We start from the raw sequence: 16,591 nt of genomic DNA on the forward strand, positions 1-16,591 counted from the left end.
GCTGTGCATTTGATTGCTTAGCTAACCACTAGAAAAGACAAACTCCCCCCTCCCCATATAGTATTCTTTCATCCTATAACTTCATTGTATTTACCAGAGACTGCTAATTACTGTAGTATATATAATTATTTTTTATGCACCCTTCTCAACCCAGATAAAAGAGGAATTCCATCACCTGGCTTGCACATACTTATTTTCCATAATCTTATGAATAAAGAAATGGAAACTGCTCATGTAATTGAGATCTGCTTATACAGACAAGGTTTACAGGTGGTTTATAAAGATATTTTTCCTCTTTTCATATTTGTTCGTAGAAGGAATACACATCTGCTCACTTGTGTTTCAGTAATATTATTGGGAGTTATAAGGAAATTCATATAGAGAAACATTACTGAAGGGATGAACAATCCCAGGAAATCAGACAACTTGGAAATGGAATTTAAATGATCTTTTTGTGCCTGCTGGCTGCATATTATCATTATTTTTCTGTCTGTACTAACAATGATAGCTTGTTTGCTTGTGTAGAGTAGAGGAAGTAAACGGGCAAAAGTCATGCTTAGAGTATGTTTCAAATGCTACAGAGTGAGATAGATGTCTGTTATCTACTTTGCCTTTGTCAGGTAACCATCATGTGTCTGCATGCTGTGTGTAACAACAGATAACTCTAAAAGAGCTGCCTATATTTCTACTTAGCTGAACAGAGTGGGTTATTTGCAGACAGTAGTTATCATTACTTTGGGGAAGGCTGGAGAAAGGCAAGAGAAAGAGGTACCCATTATTGTTTAAGTATCCTTTAGGATTTCTTATGTCTTCCATGGGTTGATTAAAATAATATGTTCCTGATTGTCTTATCCTTTATCCTTTAAATAAGGAGCATGCAGCAATAATTTGCAGTGAGATTTTTTATGTAAGCGTCCCCCTTGCATGCTTTTTACGCAGAAGGGGAACATATGGTCCTGAAAGAGCATTAATACTCAGGTACAGCTGGTCTTTGAAGAATTCAAGTGATCCAGATAGGAAGAACGAGCAAATGCCTCCCAAGGGAGACTGGCTGTTCTGACACCATTCTTTATCACAAGTGTTAACACTTATGGGGAGATGTCTATGGAGACCAACGTATAGAATGGGGACTGTATTGGCAAAAGAAAAATAGGCATATAAGAAAATAAGACAAAAATAAAACCGTTAACCTGGGCAGCAATAGAGAACTTAATCCCAGTCTACCAGGCTGGCAGCAAAGAAAAGCAACCAAACTGATTAATTTGCCTATTGTTATTAGTTAATGCAACAACCTAACATTTCTCCATGACAGCAATGTCTCTGTGCCAGGTTTTTATTATCCTGCGGCACTGGCACTATTAAAATTCCTATTACTCAGGGAGTTTACATTGATTTAAAAAGGAGTTCTGTTTGCTGGATATAAAAAGAGCTATCACAAAGAATTTAGTGTCAGACCTTAGCTAAGGATCAACCCTATTTTCTATTTAAAGAATTCATTGGGTTTAAAGACAAATCACTTTTAAAGAAGTAAAGTTCTAAGGCACCAGATTTGCCTGAGGAACTGATCCCAAAGAACTATGTTTAATTTTTATTTTTGTCATACAGAAATATCACGTGGCTCCAACCATACCTAGTGGAGCTTCATTACTGCATACTCTAGCATCCCAAACAGAATTGCCGGAAGCAGAGACTAAGCAGGGTCATTAACTGCTTTTGTACAGGGTAAAATTCCCCCAGGTATATGTTCCCAAGAGAGACTAGGTTGCAAAAGACATAGGGAATAAACTTGATGTAGAGGATATGAAATTTGTGACAGAAATATCACAAGAGAAGGGTTAGGAAACCTGGAAAATGTTATGCTCTTGAATCGTGTGTTCTGTGCCCACACTCTTTCAAGAGGTGACTTTAAGGACGGGGAAAAAGTCAAGAAAAAGAAAAAATATGCAAGTGAATTGCGTAATCCAATCAGGGCCCTAAGAAGAGGAGTCTTTCGAAGTCCCACTGAGATCAGTAGCAAATCCAAAACTTACTGTTAATACAAACAAGAAAGCTAAACCACAGAACCTGAACTCAGGGGCCTGGTCTGGATAAATAAAGTTTTATCTGGCAGGACTACTCAAGGTAAAAATTCTATTTCAGAAATAACCCACAATCACGTCTATAGTTACAGCATCGATGAAATTGAAGCTGCTAATACAAAATGAACATACAAAACCAAATAAAACCATCATTTTTCTCTGAATTCTGCAGAAAGAGTGTATGTGGTTAATGTGAAAATCTTGCCGTGGAGCTGCCACATGGATAACATGTCCCTAACTAGAAGGATTAGAACTACTATGACATAAGAAATCCTAAGCTAATTTGGAAGCAGAACAGCTGAAGAAAGGCTGTTCAACAGAAGTTGGAATTAGAGCAAGAGGTTAAATTGCTTCAGATTCTTTCTGTCTGTGCTGATCTTGATGCCAGATGTGAAAGTCTGGGCAAGATAACCATCTTTCCAAATGAACAAATCTTTTGTAGGCCAGGAAGTTTAGGAGGCAAGATCACAGATACTGTATCTCTGAGTATAATTAGAAAATGATCCTTATAAACTTCTCATGTAAGATTACTGCAAGGAAAAAAAAAAAAAGGAATATGGAGTGAGGTACCAAATTATTTATTTATTTTTAGACAAAAGATTATGCACAAGTCTGAAGTTTAAATTAGGGTAGTTATTTTAAAGTAATTAAAAGTTGCTTCACAGATTTTTATCAAAATGTGTCCAAGGAGTAAATATAGAAATTTGCTTGACTGTGTAATTTTTCAAACCAAAAGCAATAAGCTATGGTAAATCTCAAGTAGGTCCAAGCTCCAGTCTTGTTCTGTAATATCTGCATGAAGATTTTATAACGTTATAGGTTACTAAGCATGTTGATGTATAAAAATATGCAGAAAGGCTGGCTGCTCATAGATCATACGGCACAAAGCAATACTAGCTACATAACAAATTAGTAACAGCTGGATGATTTGAAACTAGAAGGCCTAACATGACAGTACAGGGCAAATTCCACTCAGTTTATAAAACAAGACTACTTTACCTAGGGCAATAATGCAATTCCTCTAGATTGGATTTTGCAGAACCTGGGGCTGCCTTGTGAAACTCTATGATAACTTAGTCATGACAAAGATGCCACAGGATCAGGGAGCCCAGCAGAGAAATTCTGCTGCCTAGAAAGATTCCAGCTTGAGAAATCTTGATCGCTTCAAGAGTTGCAATGAATAAAGAAATTAAGCTTGAAGTTAGAAAATTAAAATGGAAGTCTATGTTTCTATGCTTCAGTATGTTTTTCTGAATATTTCGATTTTTCTAAGCAATAAACTTGCATTCTATCATCTTTTACCCTTAGAAGGATTTCATTATATGAGGTGCTTTAGATTTTCTGGTTTTAGATTCTCTTTGGCAGAGGTTGTTTTTTCCACAGGAAAGAGTCTTTAGCTTTAATGCCATATTTCAAAATAAATTTTCTTGCTCTCCTTTGCTCTTTCTCTTTGACAGCCATCATTGCTGAGTAATGCCCAAGGTCATGCTTTTGAAAAGCAGATTCTTCATTGCAACGTTGCTGCAGAACCTATTGCACAGTATATATCCAGAGGACTAGGCACTTGTCCCTTTATAAAATATAGGTTGAATTCTGTAAGGGATGTGTTTGGCACAAGAGTTAGATGCAAATCAGTAAAGAAATATAAAAGGGAAAATCACCAACTCTAGAAATGGTTTATGAATATATGCACATACATTCATATATATATATGCAATTTAGGAGTATCCTGCAAGAAATGTATTAAATACAGGGAAATTTGTTCGACCAGAAAACACATTGTGAGTCCAGGTCATTACTTGCTTGGACAAAACTCCACACTGAGCCAAAATCTTTGTCACAGAGTGTAGGCAGCTTCAAGTGAAGTCAAAATACTTGATCCAAGCTATTAAAAATAAGTTTAGTCTGGATAAAAAGTCCTGAAATAATGCCTAGAAAGCAATTATTTCCCTAAGGGGATTCATTACCAAAGAAAACTTGTTTGAAAAAAAAAACAAAAAACTTTTCACATCTCTTGACAGAACACCAGCTATTTTAGTAAAATACAGTCATCTTCTCCTGCAACAAATTTCCACACTTAAGAAATCTTAGTAGAAAAAGCACTAACATTCAACTCATATTTAATGGAGAAATTGGACAAATATCTCTACTGGGACCCTTCACATAAATCTGGCATCCTTTCGTTGCTAAATCCTGATTCCACAAAATTAATAAATTCTATTAATTACAAGGAAAGCAGAAGTGGGCCTTTAATAACATAATGATTATTGAGATAATCCTTGTTAAAGAATAAATTTGTTACCACTAAAAGTGACAGTTTAACAAATCCTGACTATGATGGTGACTGTTTTTCACTTGCATGGCAGGTCTTTTCAAGGACCCTAGGATTTTTGTTATTTATAATTTGCTTTCTCCTCCTAGTTTTGTTCCAATATTTTAATTCAACTGGTTTATGGTTGTCCAACAGAAAAAAAAAAAAAGACTAGTTTGTGTATGACATGTTACCTCTGCAGTGTATGAACGTATTTTGATTTCCACAGCACTGAGTCAGCATTCTGATGAGTTAGCATTTATATTCCCGACAGCTGTTTATTCCTCTCAATGTAATTTCAGAGATAAATGTCCAGAAGGGATTTGTTGTCCCAGATCTATCAGAAAACATATTTAAGATATTCTGTGGTATTTAAACCATAAAAAAACCCCACACTATTATTCAGTAACATTAGGACTAAAAGTGTTTAATTTTGAACATTAAATAACTAATCTAATTCTTCCTGCATTTTTTTAATGTAATGTAGTGTTAAAGTCAAAGTATTTTTCATTTTATTTTCTATGCAAAATCACATTGATGGTTTCCAGGAACACAGTAAATTTAAGAAATATTTAGACACTTCCAATACATATATTTTATAAATCCTTTTATTTGGAGTTGAGTAAGTAGCCTTGAGAATAAAGGAAGAGATAGTAACTAGTGCACATAAAGGACCAAACCTTTCCTGGAATAGCTTATCAGTTGTATCTTACTAAAGCCACGAGACTAGTTGGCACAGTTGGAACATAAATCTTAACAGAAGTCAGAACCAGTATACAGGGATTCACTGCATTCTAAAATTCGACAGGTGATCCAGAAGGGATATTTTGTCAAATATGATGTAGGCTATGCTCATTCATATGCTGTAATTTTTTATCTACTTTTTTTGGTTTTGTTTTTAATCTTCTGTTAAAGCCATGCAGACGGTGCAGAGCAGACTAGATGGTGCACTAGAGAGGTGTGGCCACAGCTGCCTCATCTTTGGATTTTGGTTAGGGTAGTGCCATAAATGGCTGTAGTAAATCTCTCCAGGAGTCTCATTTGTTAGACTTTGCAATTGGCAGGGCAACTAAAGCTACTGTTAGTGAGATTAGAGATGTGTATATTATCCATACAAAAAATAATAATAATAATAATTAAAATTATAATTTTATATAATTATAATGCTGATTTTCATCATGGATGGTGGCAATGATTTCAACAAATGTCTTCTGATTTTTATAAAAGAATTTAAAATATGGTTAGTCGCTCAGTTCTCTGTTCTTTCAAACTCCCTTTTTTGTCTCAGAAGGAAAGTAAAAGGGGATTCCTGGTATGACTATTATAAACGTTCAATTTATATTCTCTGTTACTTACCTTTTGTGTTTTCATACTCTCCAGTCTAAATCAAGCAGTCAAAACAATGAATAACAGCATCATGGTTGCTACTCTAGTAAAGTGCAAGACATTTTAAATGCAAGTGGTACATTTGATGCTAACCTCTTTAATAGAGCACCAAAATTTAAATTTTATTGTCCTAGGACTGTTCTCCCAAAGCCTTACTCATGCCAATAAATGATGCAATTACTGAGGATTACTGATGCAAATAAGGGTGTGAAGGATGAAGCTTTAGCCTGCAAGCCTTAGTTTCTTGTATGGGAGACTGCCTAAGAATACCAGGTGCTTTAGTTTTGGTGTAAAGAAGACAGAGCCCGGCCCTTTACAGTGGTGCTGGATGACAGTGACAGGACAAGAGGCAACGGGCATAAAGTGAAACACTGGAGGTGCCATCTGAACATCAGGAAACACTTTTCTACTGTGAGGGTGACCAAGCCCTGGCACAGGTTGCCCAGAGAGGCCATGGAGTCTCCTCCTTGGCTGTATTCAAAAGCCACCTGGGCAGGGTCCTGGGCAAGGTGCGCTGGGTGCCCTGCTTAGGCAGGTGTTGGGCGGGAGGGCCTCCTGAGCTCCCTTCCAGCCTCAACCAGTCTGTGATACTGTGGGAGATTCCTCTCTAATCCTGTTAATAAAAATCAAAATCATGATATGAGGTTCATGCTAATACAGTGATCACATGTTTGGGTGGCTGGCTGGCTGGGTGAATGGAGGGAGGGTGGGAGGAAGGGAGGGAGGGAATTATGGCGGGAGGGATGGACAGACAAGCAACTGTAAAGCCCAATTCTATAGTCTGTATTTGGGCCCATATAACAATGAAAAGTGCACCCGGAAAGCCTACTTAATGCAAACAAAACGAACAAACAAAGAAACAAAACTAAAAACAAAACCAAAAAAGAAAAACCCCAGTTGTCTGTATAGTAAAGAGATGGCTTAATATGCATATAGTAGACCCATCATAGTTTCCACAATATGGCATTTAGCTGGATTAATGCTGTGCTCTGAGTTCCTCTGATGGAAAGAACAACCTTTTAGGAATTCCTAGCCAAGAGCAGCTGAAAGTCAGAGTAATCTGAGGCTGCACTAATTAACTGTAGAAGCCTGAAATTGGGGAAATTCAAACATCAGAAAAAAAATATTTCGAGGCTAAAAGCTACCTTTGTCCTTTTTCTGGTTTTGTTACAAGCAAAACTCAGAGAGTATAGATAACTAGGTTTTAGGTATTTTGAGACGCAGGATATTGTCTCAGAAAGCATGCATAATGCATTACTATGGTAATGGTTACCATAGTTGGTATCTTTTATGGAAAACTTGTAAAAATTCTGTGTAAGTGTATTTAGCTTACATAAGCAATTGCCACTATAGTTAAAACTGCCTTTTAGTTATCTATAATATATTAGAACTTGTCTTATTTTACATTTTATGTAGCAGTTAGCAGTTTGCAGAAGTGACAACTTATATAGGTTGTATAAGTTAGACAATTGTTACATAAGTTATATAAGTTATATAAAATGTATACATCATATGAGATGTATACATCTCTATGTATATATATACATACAGATTATTACTCTGAGCTGAGCAGGCTATTAAAGAAAGTTTTGTCTTTATTATGACATACTGTATTTGTAATACAATTAAATACAGTATCTGATAACTGCTAATGTGCCAACAATTGAGAGAAATTCAAATAGCAGACAGTAAACTATTTTTTAAGGTATTTTAAAATGGAAATCTTCAAAATGACTTGGGAAGACACTTGTTTTGACATCTTTATTTGCTTTTCTCTTCTCATCCTTCATTTCACTTTCACTCTTCTTTCTACTGCTGACTATAGCCATGGCTAAAATGTTTCAGGTTCCAAGCATAGATTAGCATCTTCCTGTCAAATAAGCCAATGCTACCAGGCGAGTTGACCTTGACCTGACTGCTGTGATGCCAAAAGCCACAAGCTAACTGGCAACTGTTGTTAGGTATATCATAGCTAATTTTTATTGTAGATGCATGTTATAAAATACCAGGTGGTAAGGAAGAACAGCAGTGCAGTCCTCTAGTTCGTAAGAATCTAATGCTCTTTTACCTCAATAAACATTTCAGATCAGACATTGTGCGAATAAAATCTTTTCCATATGCTTATTACCTGCTGCATTAGCTACCAGTTTAAAAGAACGTTCGCACTTAAGATGCATGCAATATTTGGGATGGCACCCTCACAGTAGTTATACTAGCAATGACTTGGTCATGCCAAGTAGAAGATATTTGGAAATCAGTGAAGGTTTTGTTTCAGTAATTGCTGGCAAGAAATGTCTGTTCCTACTTTTCTTGATCCTTGATTACATTGGCTCACTGCACGTTCTCTTGAAGAATAGCCTCTATGAGGAGGCTCATAATCCATGGGAGTTTTCTCATAGAGGTTCTTTTCACATAAATTTCATCAGGACAGCAGGATTTGTTTTCTATTCCTAAACCACTTCCTGATCATTCAGATGTGAAGAAAATCATGACCATTCATGAAGGAGCTCTATATTTCCATACAAAGCATATCCTTAGAAGCTCTTTTGAGGAATAACTAATTCTCTCAGTAATCCCGTGAAGCAGAAAAACATGAGATGGAGAAAATAAGATCACTAGGCTCCATTTCTCCCTTTCTCCTTTTCTAGTTGCTATTTTACAGAAACATGTGAGGAAGGTGGTTTGCGCCTATCCACCCAGCTTCATTCCCCAGGCATAACATAGGAGTTTGGGAGAGGAAAGGAAGGAGAGTAGTATCATTTAAGCCTGAAAGTCTACTTTGAGAATAAAGGGAGTGAATTTGCCCATACGGAATTGGTCGGTACAGAATATGGGGTACAATCAGTCCTGCTTTTAAAAGCAGTGCATGGCATTGAGTGCTCTAAGTGCTGACCGGAATTCTGCTTTACATTTCTACACAACTGTTGCTACATCAATAGTGGAAAGATGCTTACAGGTGATAAATTCCAATTATGTTTGAAGACTCTCTTTTCTGGATTCCAGTGATGAAATTTCTGTTTATACTTCAAGGCATCTCATTAGAAATGGTTATATTTTAGATTCCCTGCACATTTGTTTAAATATTAAGAAGTTAATGAGTCACAGCAAGATGTCAGTTCTGCCTGATACAGAACAAACTTGTATTTACTAGGATTTAAAAGTATGTTTTTGTAAAGTGCTAGCTGGTACATTCTAGTACACATTCATCTACACTGGCCTTCATTTCTGTCTTTAGATGCAGCCTCTGGTTACTCTGAACTGCCTGTTCAGTGGTGGTTCATTTCATTCACCTTATAAATTACTTACTAATAAAATATGAATGAGCAATGGAGCATCTAAGGACCCTCCAGTTTGGAGGATCTCCTTGTCAATGTCCTATGGCCATTGCCAGCCTGGCTTTGCTTTTCACCATGAGAAGAAGAGGAAGCCTGACAAGGAGGATCCAGCAGTGAAGCCATGTTCTGTTTTTTTACCCTGCCATGCCACTGGGCAAAGCACAACTGGGCAGGACCTAACAGCTCCTTGGACACCCAGAAGCTAAGGGTGCTGCCCTGTTCAGTGTACCCTACTTGAGCACATTTTCTTATACTTGCATCTTTGATCATTAATTCTCACCCTCTCCTTTTTGCCTTTTTTATCTCCTTCCATAAGCTGTTTCTTTTCTGAAAGAAAAAAAGAGTTCCAGCCTGCTCAATTATTTTTCATAAGGAAGCCATTCACTCCCATGTCTTATCATGTCTGATCATTATTGTTGCACCTCTCTGAACTTTTTCCAGATCTAATATAACCTTTTCAAGATGCAAGCACCAGAACAGCACACAGTATTCCAGGTGAGAGCAAACTGCAGTGTTATACATTGGCATAATTACATTTTCTGTTTTGTTCTTTTTTCCTTTCCTAACAATTCCAAATATTGGCATTTTTGAACTGCTGCCATGCACTGAGTTGGTGTTTTTATGGAACTATCTGTCATAATCCCAAACTTTCCTTTCTGAGTGGTAACATTCAGCTCAGAGCTCATCACTTTATTCATAAAGCCAAGAACACTTTTGCCCACGTACATCATTTCACATTTATCTACGCTAAATTTCCTCTGCCATTTTGTTATCCAGTCACTTAGTCTTACAAGGCCCATCTACAGTTCCGGGCACTCAGCCCTCATACTACACTGATTAAATTTGTATCCTCAGCAAACTTTCCACCTCACTGCTAACACCTTTTTACAAATAGTTTTTGAGTTTGTTAAGCGGAATCAATCCCTTGCAGAATTCCACTTAGGACTTTTCTCTGTAATGCCACTATGCTTACATGGCTGAAGATCGGGGAGGGGGCGTGGTTATGGTGCTGGGGAGCACGGTATTCAGCACTGGTCTATATATAGGGTGTTACAGAGATGTGTGGCCACAAATCTCAGACTTGATGTATAGGAACCAGTCCTATGGCCTTTGCCTGTCATGTGATTTGAGCCCCATCTTACGAAGACCCCTTCCTGTCATCAGTTACATGTGGTTTCACCAGCTAGGAAGAAGAAACTTAAGGAATCTACCTTCTAGGAAGAAGTAGGAGGCTAAATGTCTTTGCCGAAGGAATGCATCAGGCCATAGAAGAAGTATTTTAGAGTAAAGGAATTCTAACAGCACGCAGCTACATGATGAGATGAGACACAATACAGCAGTTTAGTGTGTGAACTATGTAAATCAGGGGTAGAAAGTCTTTGGAGATTTGGTGTGATATATGCATGCAAAAAGGGAACCATACATAATCTGTTTGAAGTGAGTGAGTATACCAGCAGCAGTTAGTGAAACAGATAAAACCTGAACGTTTAAATGGTTACTGGTTTTGATTTGGTTTGGACTTCATGGGCTTGATTTAACACTACCCTTTACTTACTGTTGTCATTTGAATATGGCAAAGAGGCTATGTTTCCTAGTCAGCGACAAATCATATCCAAATTCATGAAGTGTGAAAATTATCACATCTCCAAATGTATTCTTAATTTGGCACTGAGTTGTGTTTGGAAGCCCCTTGTCCCTGTCTGAGGAACACAGACTCCAAAAGAGTATTTTGTTGACCACATGCAGTGAACTAAAGGCAGTATTTGTCTCAAAGCCTTTGAAAATCATAGTTACATTTGCATTGGTTGGTCAGGAACATAAAAAAGAAACTCATTAAGTGATATTAGGAGATTGAAATCATTAAAATCTCTTATATGTATCCTTTTTTTTTTTTTAATGTGACATGCTTAGGAAGATTAGACAAACAAATCATCACGTTATCATGTTATAATAATGTTACAGTTCTACATCATCATTCACAGCAATGATTTCCAGGAGGTAGCAAAGGTGCTTTTAACAACTGTTATGTAGTGCAACCTAGTGGCCAAATTGAACAGGACTTTATCAGAGACTGGTACCTTAATTTTTCAGTATTAACTGCCAAATGCTGCATAGTTACTTGATTTTACTATTATTGTGGTGCAGAAAACAGCCTTCTACTCTTAACAGATAAATAACTTAACCTGATAACCTTGCAACACTAAATATTACAAGGCTACTTATTGCCCTCGCTTGTGCACCAAGCTTACCTAGCTTCTACTCAGACACAGTTTTGGAATCCCATGATTTTGATTGGCAAGGACAGGAGATACTAGGAAAAATGTCTTGCAGTTTTAAATCCAACATTGCTGTTACTGTAACACCTTCTCAGTCATTCCCTCTTACTGTGAATTTATTTTTTGTAACTAAAATTATTATTTATTTTTAGAAAACAAAAAGTTGTACTTATTTATTACACCCATAAACTTAAGATACATCCACTATGTATTTTGTGCCTAACATATGTGATATAAACTGATCTTTATATGATGACATTTTAAAAATGTAAATAGAAACTTACATTTATAGGCCAGATTGCCATTTTACAGAAAAATACATGTAATTCTTTCATGACTGCTAAACTAAAGTGCCTTGACAGATATTTGGGTCTTCTGCTTCACCAGCGCTGAGATTTAGGCATAAATTTATTTTTTTTGGATTGTGCTCCTGGTGCTCTTACCAAGTTTCTTAAGGAAAACATAACACACGCCAAAATGCCATAGACATTGTGATTCTCAAACTAATAATGATGTTCAGCAATGTCAGAAGCCAACATATAGCTATCCAAATAAATGGTAAAATTGTCCTATCCAAATAAATTGTTAAACTCTGGGGCTGTGTCTTAGCTCTGCACTGTTTGAAAAGATGATGTTTAAACAATTTGTGTCTATTAGTTTTTATTAGTTAAAAAAGCAGTGGCTGTCTCCCTTCTAATAGAACTTAATTAGCAGTAAATCTAAGTGTTTTTTTTTTTTTTTTCCCACAATGCAAAATGCTGGGTTTCAAATGGTGAAAACAGATTTAAAAGCTCTAAAATACAACTCCAATAGATTTCAGAAAGGCATATTCTACAGCAGAACTGGGCCACTTCAAAATTTTAAACATAAAAAAGAAATCCGTAAAACTGACTTCAAGAAGAAACTAATTACATGCACTAACTGTAAAGCATGTATAAACACAAACATAACACATTTACATTAAACTGGACAAGCTGCATGAAAAATCTCTTGTTGTTTGCAGTGTGAAGTAAGTGGCTTGTATAACAGCAATTGAAAAAAATAGCAGCCGACTTTCACAGTATGGATACTACTTATTCTGATAATTTCTTTGACAGGCATTGTGACAGAATCTTTTCTTAATACATGATAAAGTAACACATAAATGTACTACTAATGCAGCTCAGAGTTCTCTGCTTCAGAACTTTAACCTCAATAAGTAAAAGAATAAAAACTTGTTGAACAGGAGGAGAAAACAGAAAGCCTGAGAAAAATAATTTACTATTTTCTTCTGTGTGATCTGGATGATTTTCACAGGACCAGCATCAAATGTCTGGTGATGGATATTTGTTCAGGGATAAAGAAGAGCAGCAAAAAGAGTTTTGAAAGCAGTACTGATTATTTTGAAGTCATTTTCAGGCAATTACTGACCCAACCTACATTTCCATCCTTTTGCTTAGTAGAAATTGTCCTTTTTAGAAAGGATATTCTGGGAAAGAAGGTACAGACAAGATCCAAAACCAGACCAAGAACATATAATTAACACTGATTTGCAGAGCACACACAATATGGTATTTCTGCCAGGCATCTATCTGACAGTGTTTATGGCTTGTTCTGTGACGTCCTAGACCAAATCACCATATGCAAAACCCAAACTTACCTAGTTTCACTTCTGTTAAAGATCACAATTTTACTGTATTCATAAGAAATGTGGAGCTGTCTCATGAGGGGAAACTGTGAAGTAAAACAGGGTATCCTTAGTAGGGCCTTAAAAAAAAAACGGGTGTGAATCCACACACTTTTTGCACCTTTATTTTTTTTTCCTTTTCGCCCAGTGTATGTTACTGACTAAGCTGTGTAGTGACTATAGTTCCTTAACTCTTAACTGACAGGATCATCTTAATGTTTAGAAATGATATGATTTTGTTGTTCCCAGCCATGTAAAATAATCATATATACTATCTGTTCTGCAGTGATAAAACTCTCAGAACTTATGTAATAAAACCGTAGCCTTACAAGTGCTATGCAGTTGTGTAACATGCATTATTAGCCATGTTACTGAAGTACCACAGCTCACCGTGATGCCTCCGTTAACATCATCGAGAATTTTACCATTTGCTTCAGAGACAGGAAGGAAATTCTTGTCCTTAGAGCATCTATATCTGACATTTGTCAGTCATTGGAAAAAAATATCCTACAAATTACTGAGTGTACTTACAAACATTGAGAAAAGGACAATGAAGCTATTCTCCATTTTCTCTGTTCTCAACTCTTTTTTTTTCTAACTGTTGCTACATTTTCTAGTTGTCTGTAATACACCATAGCTGCTGCACTGTTGTTTTTAAGGATGGTACCTTCCGTCTCCAGCTGGTTGCCCTGTTGATAGGGAGCCTGCTACAGTGTTCTGTAATGTGTGACTGTAGGCAGGTTATGTGCGGGTGGCACGTTTACTTTGCTTCCAGCTATATTGTTTGCTTCAGAAGTGTGGTTGTCATTCTTCACTATTTGCTACAAGCACTTGAGACTCTTGTCCACACAAATACTATGTTGACTGTATAAGATTTTCTGACACAAGTTTGGTCCTTAAGAGAAAAATAGCATAAGCCAGTTACCTATTATATTTTTCCCTTGGATGGAGGACACGAGTGTCAGCATACAGCAGAAAGTGTGGAAAGACTAGGATTTTTTTCAAAAATGGTGTCAATGTATATTTTTTTCCCAGCACACTGATGTTAAAATAAATTGTGCACTATTACATGCCAGTTTGTCTTCTCATTGAGGTCTGGGTTTCCAAGTGAAGTGGTTATTCTCTTTTTGCTATGTGACTTCTGGGTCTCCAGCAACTTTCACACTTAAGACTGGGACACTCTGCTCTGCATTGGTGCAGCCTCACCTTGAGACCTGTGTGCAGTTTTGGGTACTGCAATATAAGAAGGGCGTAAAACTGTTAGAGAGCGTCCAAAGGAGGACAGCAAAGATGGTCAAGAGTGTGGAAGGCAAGGCGTGTGAGGAGCAGCTTAGGTCACTTGGTTTGTTCAGCTCAGAGAAGGCTGAGAGGTGACCTCCTGGTGGCCTGCAGCCTGCTCCTGAGAGGAGCGGAGGGGCAGGTGCTGAGCTCTGCTCTCTGGGGACAGTGACAGGACCCAAGGGAACGGCATGGAGCTGGCACAGGGGAGGGTCAGGCTGGGTGTTAGGGAAAGGTTCTGCACCCAGAGGGTGGTCAGGCACTGAACAGGGTCCCCAGGGCAGTGGTCACAGTACCGATCCTGTAGCAGTTAGGGAGCATTTGGACAACACTCTCAGACATAAGGTTTGGTTTTTGGGTTGTCCTGTGTGGAGCCAGGTGTTGGAACTGATGATTCCTGTGGGTCCCTTCCAACTCGGGATATTGTATGATTCTGTAATTCTATAATTCCATGAGAGTATAGCCCCAGCATCTCTTCTTCCAGGGTATACACAGGATGGATACACCATATGCTTTCTTATCAGGTGGAATGTATGTAATAACTACATAATGAGATTACCTGTCTGTCTGTAAATACTGATAGGGTCATGTTTTATGGTATCCAGATGATTTTTTTTAGTGCTATTAAGTATTTCCAGCATAGATGGGCTTCAGGAAAGCTTTGGTATTTGTCTACTTCCTCCCTAATGTGATTCTTTAGCTCCAGGAACTTCTTAATTGGTTTGTTTCTGTAAGTGAATTGTCTTGTGATGTTACAGAACCAGTGATATAGCACTAATCCATTTAAAGCCAAACGGCACGTATTCAGATTACAAATGACTGCAAGACTCCTGGAAATCTTGTGAATACTTACATGGAAAAAGGAATTTTGGCTGGGCTTTCAATGGAGGCTATAGATTGGCTCATACTGTACAATTTGGGCCCATAAGATATAGAATCAAGTGTTTTTATTTTCTACTGCCATTCCATGTTTCTCTGCTACTCAAGATGAATTTATCTCTTACCAATACAATTTTTTCCATCACTTCACAGTCATTAAATTTTACCACGTTTCTACAAGGAGGCATAATCCAGTCCCTAGCTGAAACTGAACAAAACTAAACTAGACATGCAAAGGTACTAAGGCTTCTAAATTTACCATTTATATGCTACTGATGCATCAAAACAGCAGTACAGCTTTTAACTACTTTTCAAGCATTTTCCTCAGTATGCGTGTTTCTGCCTTGCCTGGGCATATGCAAATTATCTAAAGTATTTCTTCAAGGTGAACTATTGAGAGCTTTAGTCCATTCTCAGCTAGATTCCTCATTGAATTAAGCAAAGCATGATTCCAAACACACAATTGCAATTGCCTGAACTGAATGCTGTCTGCATAAAATACATCATTTTGGTACTTTCCAAAGTTTTATGTGTCGTCTTTTTAGGTTAGAGTCTCTGAAGTAAGGAGTTAATGCCTGCTATCCAGCATTTATCAAGTTACTTGATGTTCTTAAATAGGTCTCTCTCAGTTACTGTTCCTCTTAAATCAAATTAACAGGAACTCTGCTATTAACTTAGGTTGTCTCTCACATTTCAAGCAAGTTCCTTTTTAAGTCAAATATACTTCTGTGCATGTACATAGTCCTCAAACACTGAAAACTAGCAGTGTCGTCAATACAGGACATCATTGCTGAATACCCATAGTAAAGACATTAGGTGACCCCCAGCATTCATCACATCAAAAGATAGTAAGTTACAAAATAGCATTGTAGTTTACAGACGCTAATTAAAAGTGGATGCAGATGGAAACTTCTTGAAAGCATCTGTGGTGTACTGCACATACATGGCAATTAAGCGACAGGAAATACTGCGATCATTAAAAACATCATGACACTGATAATTTTAACCTGTACTTGTTGAACGATCGACTCAGTTGTTCCTCAGCAGAAGGGCTTCCTTCTTGGTCACTCATCTCACAGGTTTCATGCAGTTCCATCTCTGATACAGCCCTCAGTTTTGTTTGCTCTGATAACGCTGGGAAACGGCTATGCCTACGGTCTGGATAACAATAAAGACAGTTCTCTAATAGTTCCTACATAGTTCAAACAAACACCTACTGTTTGATGTGGTGCTATCTTTGATGTTGCATTTAGGTAAATGGCAGTTTTTGGCAAACATAATTTCTTTTGACCTTTTATATATAGCGTTTTTTCCATATTCATATTTCCAATAGCCTTGAGAAGTACAGGTCAGAGTTAATATATAGGAATTTTGCAAATAAA

At 37.2% G+C, this 16,591-nt stretch overlaps 1 long non-coding RNA gene across 3 annotated transcripts in view; it reads left to right on the plus strand.

Moving 5' to 3' along the window:
- Positions 1-16,591, plus strand: part of LOC310905174 — a 34,726-nt gene that overhangs the window by 13,282 nt on the left and 4,853 nt on the right. For 2 of the 3 annotated variants that reach the window (XR_014588832.1, XR_014588835.1), the window contains one exon: positions 9,552-9,605. The exons of the other annotated variant lie outside the window; for it this stretch is intronic. This is a non-coding gene — a long non-coding RNA (uncharacterized lncRNA). The remainder of the gene's footprint in view (positions 1-9,551; positions 9,606-16,591) is intronic. 3 annotated transcript variants of the gene reach the window in all.

The sequence above is a fragment of the Anser anser genome, assembly GCF_964211835.1.
Source record: "Anser anser genome assembly, chromosome: 10".
Taxonomy (NCBI): domain Eukaryota; kingdom Metazoa; phylum Chordata; class Aves; order Anseriformes; family Anatidae; genus Anser; species Anser anser.